Source organism: Priapulus caudatus, unplaced genomic scaffold (assembly GCF_000485595.1).
Source record: "Priapulus caudatus unplaced genomic scaffold, Priapulus_caudatus-5.0.1 Scaffold1605, whole genome shotgun sequence".
Taxonomy (NCBI): Eukaryota; Metazoa; Priapulida; class Priapulimorpha; order Priapulimorphida; family Priapulidae; genus Priapulus; species Priapulus caudatus.
Window position 1 is genome coordinate 16,975 of NW_014578666.1, and position 12,701 is coordinate 29,675.

The window sequence follows — 12,701 nt, forward strand, 5'->3', positions numbered from 1 at the left end:
GTCTCCGTTACATTGTATGGCTTCTGACCTTCGCTTGATGTCGTTTTCTACTGGCAACAACAAATTTTTCGGCTGCGGGAGAGAGATGTAGAGAGAAGAGTAGAAGACGATGACTCATTGCGCTGAGGATGTATGATGAAGTACGCGAGAGGCGAGAGAGAGAGCACGTGAGAGAGAGAACTTACTGAGTAGAAAAATAGAGATTGAGCGATAGTTTACTGTAAAAGATGTTTGTTCTCTGTGTATGATGAAGAAAGAAGAGAAGATGTAGATGAGTAGAAGCAGTAGGAGAGAGCGAGAGACTGTAAAAAAGGCACGCGCACTTTCGTATGATAAGATTGGGAATTGGAAGGAGAATTTCAGATGATCGTTGACTTTAAAGAGAGGTAATCATGAAGAAAGTACAGTAGAGAACGAGAGAGAGAGAGAGATGGGCGGGATAATTTAACTCTTTTCTTAGACAAAATAAGCTTCGTTTCTTCTTCGCCTTCTTTATACACAATATTATGGTGAGGTAATGTACTTCTATACCTGTCCGCAGGAGCAACCCATCGATTCAGACAGAGAGGATGTAGTGTACGACGAGAGAGAGAATGGGACTGATAGAGAGAGAGAGAGAGAGAAAGAGTTAAGAGCTGCATTGCTGGTTATTAGCGAGAGGACGGAGAATTAAAGTTTGCATGGAGGAGGACTGGCTGAGCTGAGGCTGGACAATGAAGAGTGATGGTGTCTCCCGCGGTCAACGTGATACTCTCGCTCGACACGGTGCTCTCATGACCGTTGGAGTTGTGTCCTCGGTTTAGTGAATATGATTTGCTATCGGGGCTCGGCGTAGCCGAGACGGGGTTAGGCTGGCACCATCGTCCTAAGCATACCCCCGTCTGTACGCCTGGCGAATGGCGCGACCGTAAGTCATGCTAGGATGCCAATTCAATACTGTCTCGCTGTGCGCTTTCTGCTTCTCAGGTCACTATATTTAAAATAAAATCTAAGAAGATCAGTCGATTAACGTTATATCTCATTCGTATTGTATTCCGGGGGTTGATGGTTTGCTTAACTCGCCGGTCCTTGCTCTTACTCACAATGAAACCATTATAGAATTTGTTATGGAACTACTAAAGAGCGGTAGTAAATGCGCCCACTCGATATATTCATAGCTGCCTGAGATCGAAATATAATCTCATTGTTCATTAAGGAACAATCATCAACAGCAACAGCAAGCAACAGCAAAACTTATCTAAGAATAGGTGGAACGCCAAACCCACTATACGAACCAACGAATGCGTATGAGAAATATCAATATTGTATAAACCTTATATTGAAACAGAGGATGACATTTGCTTAAGGTACGGTTATTACAGAAAAAATCGCCCAATATATGATATATATCTCATACAAAATTTCTTGTTTGCTTTTAAAAGTACATTTTCAATATCGATAGCTGTTACAACATGCTTTTGATGTCAGATAACAAATCATGACTCTAATAAACTTTTAACACTAGCAGCGGCACAGCAGCAATAATTAGCTGTAACAATAATGCAATGACAATACAAGCAAAGCACTAACTAGAGGTTCGCGACAAATGCATGCTTCCTACACACACGGAGGCAGGCACCGTCGGCTGTTGCGCATGACCGCAGCTCAGTAGCAGCAGGCAGCCTCATAGAGGCCCGATGTGCGGAGCATGAACCTTGAAACCACAGCTAAAGGAGGCATTGACATACGCACTCTGTCTATTCCGCGACGTACAAGAAATCGATGTGATGCGACGCAGCAGTAGCAGGAAGCCTAGCTAGAGAGTCAGCCAACAGAATTTTGACACAATATGCAGCAGGTAGTGCCACGATTCTACTGTCAAAATACACATAAACAGAGGGCGTATATGTTTGAGCCAGAATGAGCAGCGAAGCGGGCACACAGCAAGCAGCTAGCAGGCCCACAGTGCTCGCGTCTTGGAAGCATTGATGTCCCACATCAAATAAATAAGCCTACAACTTCATAAAGCAAATCCCCTAGGGTACTACTCTAGGATCTACAATCAGGCAGCAGCAGTACAAGAATACCCACGACGAATTCAATCAACGTATTCCTAGAAGTCACAGAGTTTCTATCTCTATGCACAATAGTCAGAGCAAAGCAAGCGAGCAGCAGTCTCATGTAATTGATACCACACGGCATATCGCACGAGCGCAGGAGCTTGGAGTAAAGAGTGCACAGTGACGAGCTGGCAGTATGGTCTCGGTCGCTTTTTTTTTCAGCTATGAATCGGACACTTCTAGTGCTCGTCGAAATCCGTCTGGCCAATTATATCCCTCGAGGCTCTCGTTGCCGTTGGAAGCGAACAGCAACATATTATGCGTTGGAACTAGGCGTGGCGAGCACAGCAAACGCACAACACAGCACAGACACACACACACACGCACACACACACACACACACTACAGACACACAACACACACCAGCACACACACACACTACGCAGCCACCCCCCCCGCCCCCCAAACAAATAAAACAAAAACGACAAAAACATCTCTGAATCTGTGTAGACACACACTGATTCGTTTTTATCCAACCGTAACAAAATACGCTCACATCTTATTCACGCAATATATGGATACATCTGCGGGTGACGAATAACAACGCTGCTCTTCAAAATGAGCTGAACGTGTGCAACTATTTGGGCAGGTCCCAACATCGAGTTGCGTCAACATTCGAGTAGCGAACCCCGTAGCATTGTTGAATGAATATTACATTCCTCGGGCTCGCAGGACTGGTGAACCCCATGTGTTTTGTCGTTTGCGACATCACGTAGCGGGAACTCTTGCTGGATTTTTATTTCCTGAATGAAGCAGTCGCGGAACAGCAACCCAGAGAGTCTTCCTACTGGTGAGAGTAGGGAGTTCTCTGCATGCTTCCTCCCACGAAAAAAAAAATCGTATCTTCATAGTTGCACAGGCACGCACTCACGCACGCGCTGCCCCCTCCCAACCCACACACAGACACAACACATACCACAGCCCACTGGACATCACACACACGACAGGACTTCACCTGAATTATCTGATTGTAAATACAGCACACACAACAACACATCTTCAACGCCATAGCTCGCTAAACTGCACAGACGCACGATGTTCTACGACACCGATACTTGCGCCCCACAGCTCGAATGTGAGTTTAAAAAAAAGATATATACAGACTTGAAACAAGGTATGACATGGAGGAAACTAAACACGACATGCAAAAGACTACTCAAAAATCCTACAAATAACGCCTTGAAATTTGCAAGTCATTTCTAAGTATTTAAACAACAAACCACTGCAGCATTCTTTGATTGTTTCCTGTTTCTTTGGTCATCTGCTCGATGGTACATTTCGCCATTCCTTTTTATAATTAAGTCTTGGGCCAGATGTCTCTCATCGGCCAGCTCACACTACATCTGCCAAATTCCACGAGACACAACAAATCAGACGTGGCTTGAACGTGAATGTCCCTCTTTGGTCTGCCAAAGGCCGAGTTACCTCTCTGAGCCGTGTCAGTTTCCCTTCTTTCGTCATTCCATGGCTCGTCGAAACTGAAGATGTTTCGTTCGACCCATGCACGCAAGGCTTGTCATGATGTCTATACGCATAACATTCCTTTCTATATAACAGAATAATGGAATTATTGGGAAAGCATCAGCGTTGAATTTGTTTATTAAAATTGACGGCTAACATATTCGCAATATTTGCAGGTATTTACTTGGATCATCATTTGAAAATTAGCAGAACGCGCTAAGAATTTTTTACGCAGCAGAATATAACACATAATCGGATCTACTATATGAGACTATAACACATCAATGATGTACCAATGAGCCAATTGTTGTACCAAACGTCATTATAATAGCTTCATCTCTATCCACTCACAACTTTTCAATTGAGTTATTGTTCGGCAGCATCCTTCCATCTTGAAATAACCATGCATCGACACCTGCGCTCACGACCAACCCTGCTGACCGCATGATCATGATACTATCGACCATGTAATGACAAGAAACCTGAACCTAAAAAATACACACATGACATGATATAGGTATTGAAATCAGCAGTGATTTGCGAGTTGTTTGCCATAACAAGGCTTGAAATCTTACTACTCACACACGTCGAAGCAAAGAGCTGCTCGCTGATCATCTAAATTATTGTTCGACGACTGTAAGATAATCGCCATTATCGATACATACCGACTCAACATCTCAGAACTGCGATCAGCGCTCTGCTTCAGCATGCAACGTCAAATAACAATAAATAAGCGTAAGATGTTCCGATATGTTGAGACTAGATGTGTTCTTTCAATGAGACTGCCATATTTTGGAACTAAATAATATTTAATGAGTAGCATATTGTGATGGGGCTTTAGAAGGGAAAGAGGCAGATCAAGATTATAATAATACAGCAGCGTCTTTTCATTCGCTTGAACTTAGACGTGTGACAACGTGCGCAACGGTCACTCTTATGGGCGAGCAACTGTTCACCTGCCAGGTCTGCGCTAGTCGTTCTGGGCTTAACGACGACACATTGGACTCATCATCGGAGTGTCTAGATAATCACGTCGTCGCAATACACGTATAAGACCCAACGCAGAATAGTTTATGTATAATTTGGGTAGCGCGCATCAGCCGCGTTTTTGCCGCTGTTACCAGGTGCTGGCCTCACTTGCCACATTGGAGGGCAGTAGCAGGCACTTCTTTGTTATAACTACAATAAAAGTTTTAGATAGAGCAGATCGACATACTGAGTACTTTCACCGATATAAATAAATAAACTCAGCAATACGCCCTCTGATGGAATAAATATATAATAACATTACAGTTCAAATGTGCGCTGTTTGTCCATAGTCTAACAACTAGAGTTTTAATGTAACTCGTTTGTCTCTAACCTGTACGGCTGCAGTCTGGTTAATATCTGAGTTTTATCTCATATTTAGCTGTTTCATTTGTTTAGACGACCAACAGAATAAACGTGTGTATCACGCCTAAATAAACTCAACATCTCGTTTGGTATTTTGTGCACCCAGCAGCTGCGATATATTTTCGTGCATATGCACGACCGATCATGGCCGTTTTGCCATTTCCAGCTTTTCCAACTGGCCGAGTTTTGCGCATGCGAGATAACCTTGTACATTGGTGGCATAGGATTGGTGATATATCTGTGGGAAGAGAATTCATCTACGGGTTTAATATGCTCGCATCATTCGGGCCCGAAACGTCGGATCGGCGACGTCAGTTGTATCGTGTAACGAGGAAGGCATATATAGTTCGCCCCAATGCCGCACGCCACGCTACAGCGAACGCACGCACGCACGCAACCGCACGGCACACGGCCGCCGGCATTCCGCATTAGTACACCGCTACTGATCGCCAGCGCAAACGAGGTCTTATGCTTGATTATTAACTGTTGCCCATTCAAGACGTATAAAGCTACTAACACAATAACTATGAGCAAGTATACAATGCTATTTCTTTGTCTAGTCGAAGTCGGGTTTGTCTTTACAGCTTGCAGGAGGTCACTTAAATGAACTTATGCCCCCATCGTTTAGGTAGTTATCATGTTCATGTCCAGATTCAAATTAACGGCATGTTCGTGGGCGCGCGACGGGTTTAGCATTTGAAATGTTTGGCGAAGTGTATCTCGTATAGAAAAATTATTCCCTGCGATAAAAAAAACATATAGATACATTATCCTGTTAGCACGGAGGATGGAAAATTCCGCGTCATACTTCTTATAAAAATTGTAAAAACCTGTGATAGTCATTACTAAGACATGCGATAGTCTATCTGTACTATAGCTATCTATTGCTATTTATCTATCTACTATCTATCTATCTCATCTATCTATCTATCTATTATCCTATCTATCTATCTATCTAATCTATGCTATGCTAATTATGCTATCTATCTATCTATCTATCTATCCTATCTATCTATCTATCTATCTATCTATCTATCTATCTTATCCTATAGCGTATCTATCTAATCTATCTTAGTGCTATCTATCTATCTATCTATATATCTAGTCTATCTGTCTATCTATCTGTCCTGTCTAGTCTAATCTATCTATTATCTATCTAATCTATGCTATTTAATTTAATTTCTATCTATCTATCTATCTATCTAATGCTATCTATCTATCTATCTTATCTATCTCTATCTATCTATCTATCTGATTATCTATACTATCTATCTATCTATCTATTATCTAGTTCTATCTGATCTAATCTATCGATGCAATCTATCTATCTATGGCTATCTATCTATGCTGATCTATCTATCTATTTATTTATCTATCTATCTATCTATTCTATCTATGCTACTATCTATGATGCTATCTATCTATCTATCTATCTTATTATCTATCTATCTATCTATCTATCTATCTTATCTATCTATTATGCGTCGATCTCTATCTATCGATTTATCGTATTTATGTATCTATGCTAGCTTATCTATCTATCTAATGCTATCTATCTATCTATCTATCTATTTATCTATCTATCTTATCTATGCTTTATGATCTATTTATCTATCCAATCTATTTATCTATCTATCTTTCTGCTCTCTTCTCTGATCTGCTCCTCATCTCTCTAAAATATATAGTATATATATATATATAACTATAATATATGGTAAAGATATTGAGCTACTGGGTTTCTGAAAACTATACCGTGATGATTATCCAGCGAGAATGAGGCGGGAAGGGTAATAATAATAATAATAATAATAATAATAACTAAAATAATAATAATAATAATAATAATAAGAAGAAGAAGAAGAAGAAGAAGAAGAAGAAGAAGAAGAAGAAGAAGAAGAAGAAGAAGATGAAGGAGAAGAAGAAGAAGAAGGAGAAGATGGAGAATGACGACGAGAAGGAAGAGGAGGAGGAGGACGACGAAGTGGAGGAGGAGGAGAAGGGGAGGAGGAGGAGGAGGAGGAGGAGGAGGAGGAGGAGGAGGAGGAGGAGGAGGAGAAAGGTGAGTAGATTGTTGATTATCTACCCACTACTAAGATAGCTGCATGCGACGCGAAAATTGACTTCGCTTATGTCAGCGAATCGCTCATATAACGAAACTTACACGGACTCTCATAGCAAGTTAATTGTGTTTTAACCGAGTTAATTACGTTTGAACAAAGTTAATTGCGTTATTACAAAATTAATTGCCTTCCATCTGCAATCAGCGTATGTAGATGCACATGCACAGCGAAAATAGATTAAAAATGTATTATTGCTATCAAATGTGCGAACCCTTAAATTACGAAAATCGGTCTCCGGTTTTAAAAACTCGTTCCAAAGACGTCGTCGTCGTCGTCGTCGTCGTCGGCATCGCCGTCGTCAGCGTCATCGTCGTCGTCATTTTTGCCGACGTTATCGTTATCGTTGTCGTTTTTCGTCGGCATCTTTGTGGTATTTTGTCGATGAAAAACAACGAAAACGACGTCGACAGGAGCGACGCCGACGACGAAAAACAACGACGACGCCGACGAAAAATGGTGACGGTGGCGCCACAGCGAACAGCGATACTTTTAATCATCACACCTTTCGAACCCCCAAAAAACACACTGCGCATACCGATCGTGACGTGTCGGAAATCGTGGTGACGAAGTCCGAATCGTCAGGCTACGCGGCGATCCGCGGCCATAGATATCTATATACTAATATATATATATATATATTATATCTAAATACTAATATATAATCTATATATCTATATATAGTATATAGATATCTATGCCCGCGGCGGCGGCTCGTCCTCCATTATTATTACGTGTATATAATATATTGTGTATAGTTATATCTAATTATAAAGTCCATACATTATTATTACGTGTATATAATATATTGTGTATAGTTATATCTAATTATAAAGTCCATACATTATTACTACGTGTATATAATATATTGTGTATAGTTATATTTAATTATATAGTCCATATATTATTATGTGTCGCCTGCGGGAGCGAGAGCCGATCACATCTCTACTAATCTAATCTTACAGAAGATGAATTGATGGCCTTTCAAGTGTGGGGATCGGCATGTCAAACCAGAACCGTGGGACCCTGATACATGCTCCATGCTCCTTCTCATCTTCCTCCTTCTCCTTATTTTCCCCGCCCCTTCCTCATCCTCCTCCTCCTCCCCTCCTGCTCCATCTCCCCTTCTTCCTCCTCTTCATCCTCCTCCTTCCCTTCTCTCCCTCCTCCTCCATCTTCCCCTCCTCACACTCCTCATCCTACCCCTTCTTCTTCCTCGTTCCGTCACCCACAACGATGCGCTACCAGGGTTCGAAATGTGCTATTCTGCTAAAGGCGACCTGATGCAAAGAGTCGCCTGCCCCCCCCTCCCCCCATCGTTGATAACCCACCCAGTGCGCACACACACACAGAGGCGGAATCTATAGGGACGCGACCTAGAGAGATGGTGTTGTGGATCGAGTGTGGCTGCTGCGTGCTGCTGCTACATTCTAGGTAATCAGGCAGACCGACTGTAAATGTGTTTGTTCGCGCGTGTGAAAGGACACGCACGCGCACACACACACACACGCACACGCACGCACGCACACACACACGCGCGCGCACACACACACACACATACACACACATCACATACCACACACACACAACACACAAGACCGCCCACGCACACCGCCACGCACGCACTACACACAACGCGCGCGCCACACACACACACCACAGCACACACACAGCACCACACACAACCACACACACCACACAAGCCACAACACCCAACGCCGCGCGCACACACACCCCACCAGCGCCCACCACACTACAACACACACACACATACACACCAACGCACCACCACAACACACAGCACACAACACACCACACCACCACCACATAGCACACCACACACACCACCCCGCGCAGACGCGCACACCACACACACACGAACCGCCCCCCCCCACACACACACACGCCACTACACACGCACGCAACATCACCTCCCGGCTCACACACACATAGACACAGCACACCCCACTACATAGACCACACACACACACACCACACGCACACACGACGCCACGCGCACCACACCACCACACACACCACACACACACGCTCACGACACCCACACGCACACCACGCACGCACACACACACACCACACACACACCACACCCGCCAGCGCGCGCCACCACACCCCACCACACACACTACGCACAACACACCCACGCCACACGCACCACACTACACACATACACACAACACACATCCACCACCGCACACACACATCAGACACACCACACTCGCGCACGCACAACCCCCCCCCACACACACACACCACACCCCACCCCACAACACACACACACACACGCCACACCACGCCCGCCACTCACACACACACCCCCCCCCCACACGCACCGCGCCGCACAACACCACACCCCACCCGCCACCACATCACACACACAACACAACACACGCGCCACACATACCAACACATCACGCACATCGACACCGGGACACCCTCCGCCCGACCCCAGGCCCGACCCAACGCACCCCAGCACATCTCCACGGCCCCTACACCGCACCGCTCCTACGCCATACGACAAGCGGCAGTACCCCGACGCACACCCCACCCCCGGCGAAAGAATGGCGCGTAAAATCTCACAACCCCTCACCACACCGCCCCGAAACTACTCTTGCTATTTTCAGCAAGACTTACTCCTTGACTTTACCGCCACTCTTCTTGGCCCGAGCGCTCAATGCACGAATCAACCCAATAAATCCCAGCCGATACTCTCCATCCCACGCCAACTAGGTCTCCCGCAATTTCCGTTCGACCCGCCGTACACCCATCTGAAGTACCATCTCAACTTCAAGAGACTAAGCTCTTCTGAGCGATCCTATCACACAGATCGGGGCCGACCATAAGCCCAATATACCGGAGACAGAAAAGGGAGCAGCACGCCGAAGAGAGAAGAGAGAGAGAAGAGAGAAGAAGCCGAAAGAAATGACAATGAGAGACAGACAGAAGACGTGAGGACGAGCGAGCAGACCGAGTGAGACCCCGAAACGAAAGATAGATGGAAGAGAGCGTAAGAGAGCGGAGAGAAGAGGAGCGAGACAGAACAGACAGAGAGGGAAGAGCAGTCTAGAAAGAAAGAGCAAGCGATAGATAGTACGAGAGAGAGAGGAGCGCCGATGAGAGCAGAAGCAAGAGAAAAGAGCCGAGAGATACACACAGAGAGAGGAGATTAGAGACACGAGAGAAAGGGAGAACAACACACACACACGAGACCACGCCGCACCTCACACGACACCACACACACACACGCACACACACATCACACACACACACACACACCCACAGCACACACACACGCCGCGCCGCGCCACCTCTCACACACCACACATTACCACAACACACACACTACCACACCACACTCACGCGCCATGCAATACACCACCACACACCACGTACCGACATCAGACCCATGCCGCACACACCACAACCACACCACACACAGCCCATACACACATACATACACAACACACCACACACCAACAGTCCACACACACCAGCGCAATACACACACAACAGAATGCCCCCTCACACACACGCCGCCACACACACGATCCACACACACACACGCGCGCACCAACCGCCCCCACACCACACCACACACAACCAATCATCACACACACATACAACATACACACACACACACCCACCCACACCACACACCACCACATCACCCACACCAACACCCCAACCACACAACACACCACACACACACATCACACACAAATAATATATCATACTACTATATATATAACATATATAAGGCGAGCATGTCGATAGCGAACACGTCGCGTCTGTCGCTCGTCTTTGTTGCGACGTCGCCGATGACCACCACCGTCGTCGTCGTCGCTGACCGTCGTCGTCGTCGTCGGCACGAAATTTTAACATCAAAGAGCACGCCGACGACGGCGCTATTTTTAACGCTAGTTTACTCTGCGATGCGGCGGCGCGGAAGCGAACGACGCGAGAAAGAGAGCCGCCAGGGAATCCGGAATGTCGGCTAGAGATGTTGCGCCGTCGGGATGTTTCCGGTCGGGACTCAAACGCTGGATTTCTTTTGCTGATTTTATTGCACGGCAATAATTTTTAAATCAAATTCATTTTCGGATTTTTCGGATGACGAACGTTTCTACTCCGTAGCGAACTGTCGGCATTTCCGGTAAACGCGGGACGACAACTATGACGATGCTGATGCCTACGATGGCGACAGTGACGACGATGACGATGTGGATCTACCCACGTGATCACATCTGTAATTCAGTTGTGAAATGAGAACGTATGCTCCTCTGAATCTCTGCTGAGACCGCATTTCATCTCAAGACACACGACAATGAAAGTGAATGCGAAATTGGGAAACCGTTTCGTGTCTCCGCATGAGAGAGAATGTGTAATTATATTACGCCACGAGGTCTCTACTGACACACTACTGAAGGAATCTGCGTGCGGTGTCATTGTTAAAGCTCTCACAAAAGCTGCACGCACCGGCTTTTAAGCGCGACAACGTCGATGAAAGAACTACGAAAAGTTATGAATTCAGCATTGTTAGTCCATCTCAACTACATTTTTCGCTCGTATTTCCTTTATATATGTTGCGTGGATCGATTTTTTGCACTTGTAATCTATTCCCTTGCGAAAGCGCTCCTCGAGAAGAGGAATAAGCCACGAGAATAGAGATGAAGAGAGCTATTATGTCTCATTGTGCTAAGCTCAATGTGCCCTGGTGTCTGACTAGGGACTGCACGGGGTGAATAACATAGAGTGCGGCACGGAAGGCGCCATCTACACGCGCCATGTTTGACAATTACTTGTTATCAATATAACTTGTGATATAGATGAGAGACTGTGTGTGTGTGTGTGTGTGTGTGTGTGTGTGTGTTATTATGTAATGTATGTGTGTGTGTGTGTGTGTTGTGTGTGTGTGCGTGCGTGTGTGTGTGTCTGTGTGTGTGTGTGTGCTGCGTGCCGTGTGGGTGTGTACATGCGTGCGTGCGTGCGTGCGTGCGGTCTGCCAGTGGCGCGCGCGTGTGTGTGCGTGGTGTGTGAAACAGCGCTACCTATATCGATGGTTTCGCAACCCGTCCAGCTATCGCGATGCCGGTTAACGTTGCTAAAGATGGTGATGTTAACGCACGCAATATCTACATGACTTACCGAGGATCTGCGGGCCATACATAATGGCGTCAAAACATGTCCAACGCATGTCAGTCGAATTACAATAAGTCATTACGTTCAGATGAAGCAACCGTCGCACTGCTTATGGCAAATTAACGAAATTAGCATACTTTGAATGTTTGCTTGTGATGCATTCTAAGCATTTTAATTTAATATACGCATAAAATTATGCCAGTATTATTTCGAGGCAGACAAGAGATTATTGCGTTCATGCAAATTTGTGGTGCCAACATTTTGTTCAGTGTGATATCCCGCATGCGTCAAAAAGACTTGCTACGAAACGTAGCAGAGCAATGAGCGGTCGGGATAACGATCGGTGGCTATGGGCGCAGCGGCTGAAAGGGGTGATAGGATATGTTTTTACTAGGCACTCTAATTTTAACATATATTTTACGATATATTAAAGAATGATGCAAAAACCGCTAAAAAGTGCCCTAAGCCCTAAACC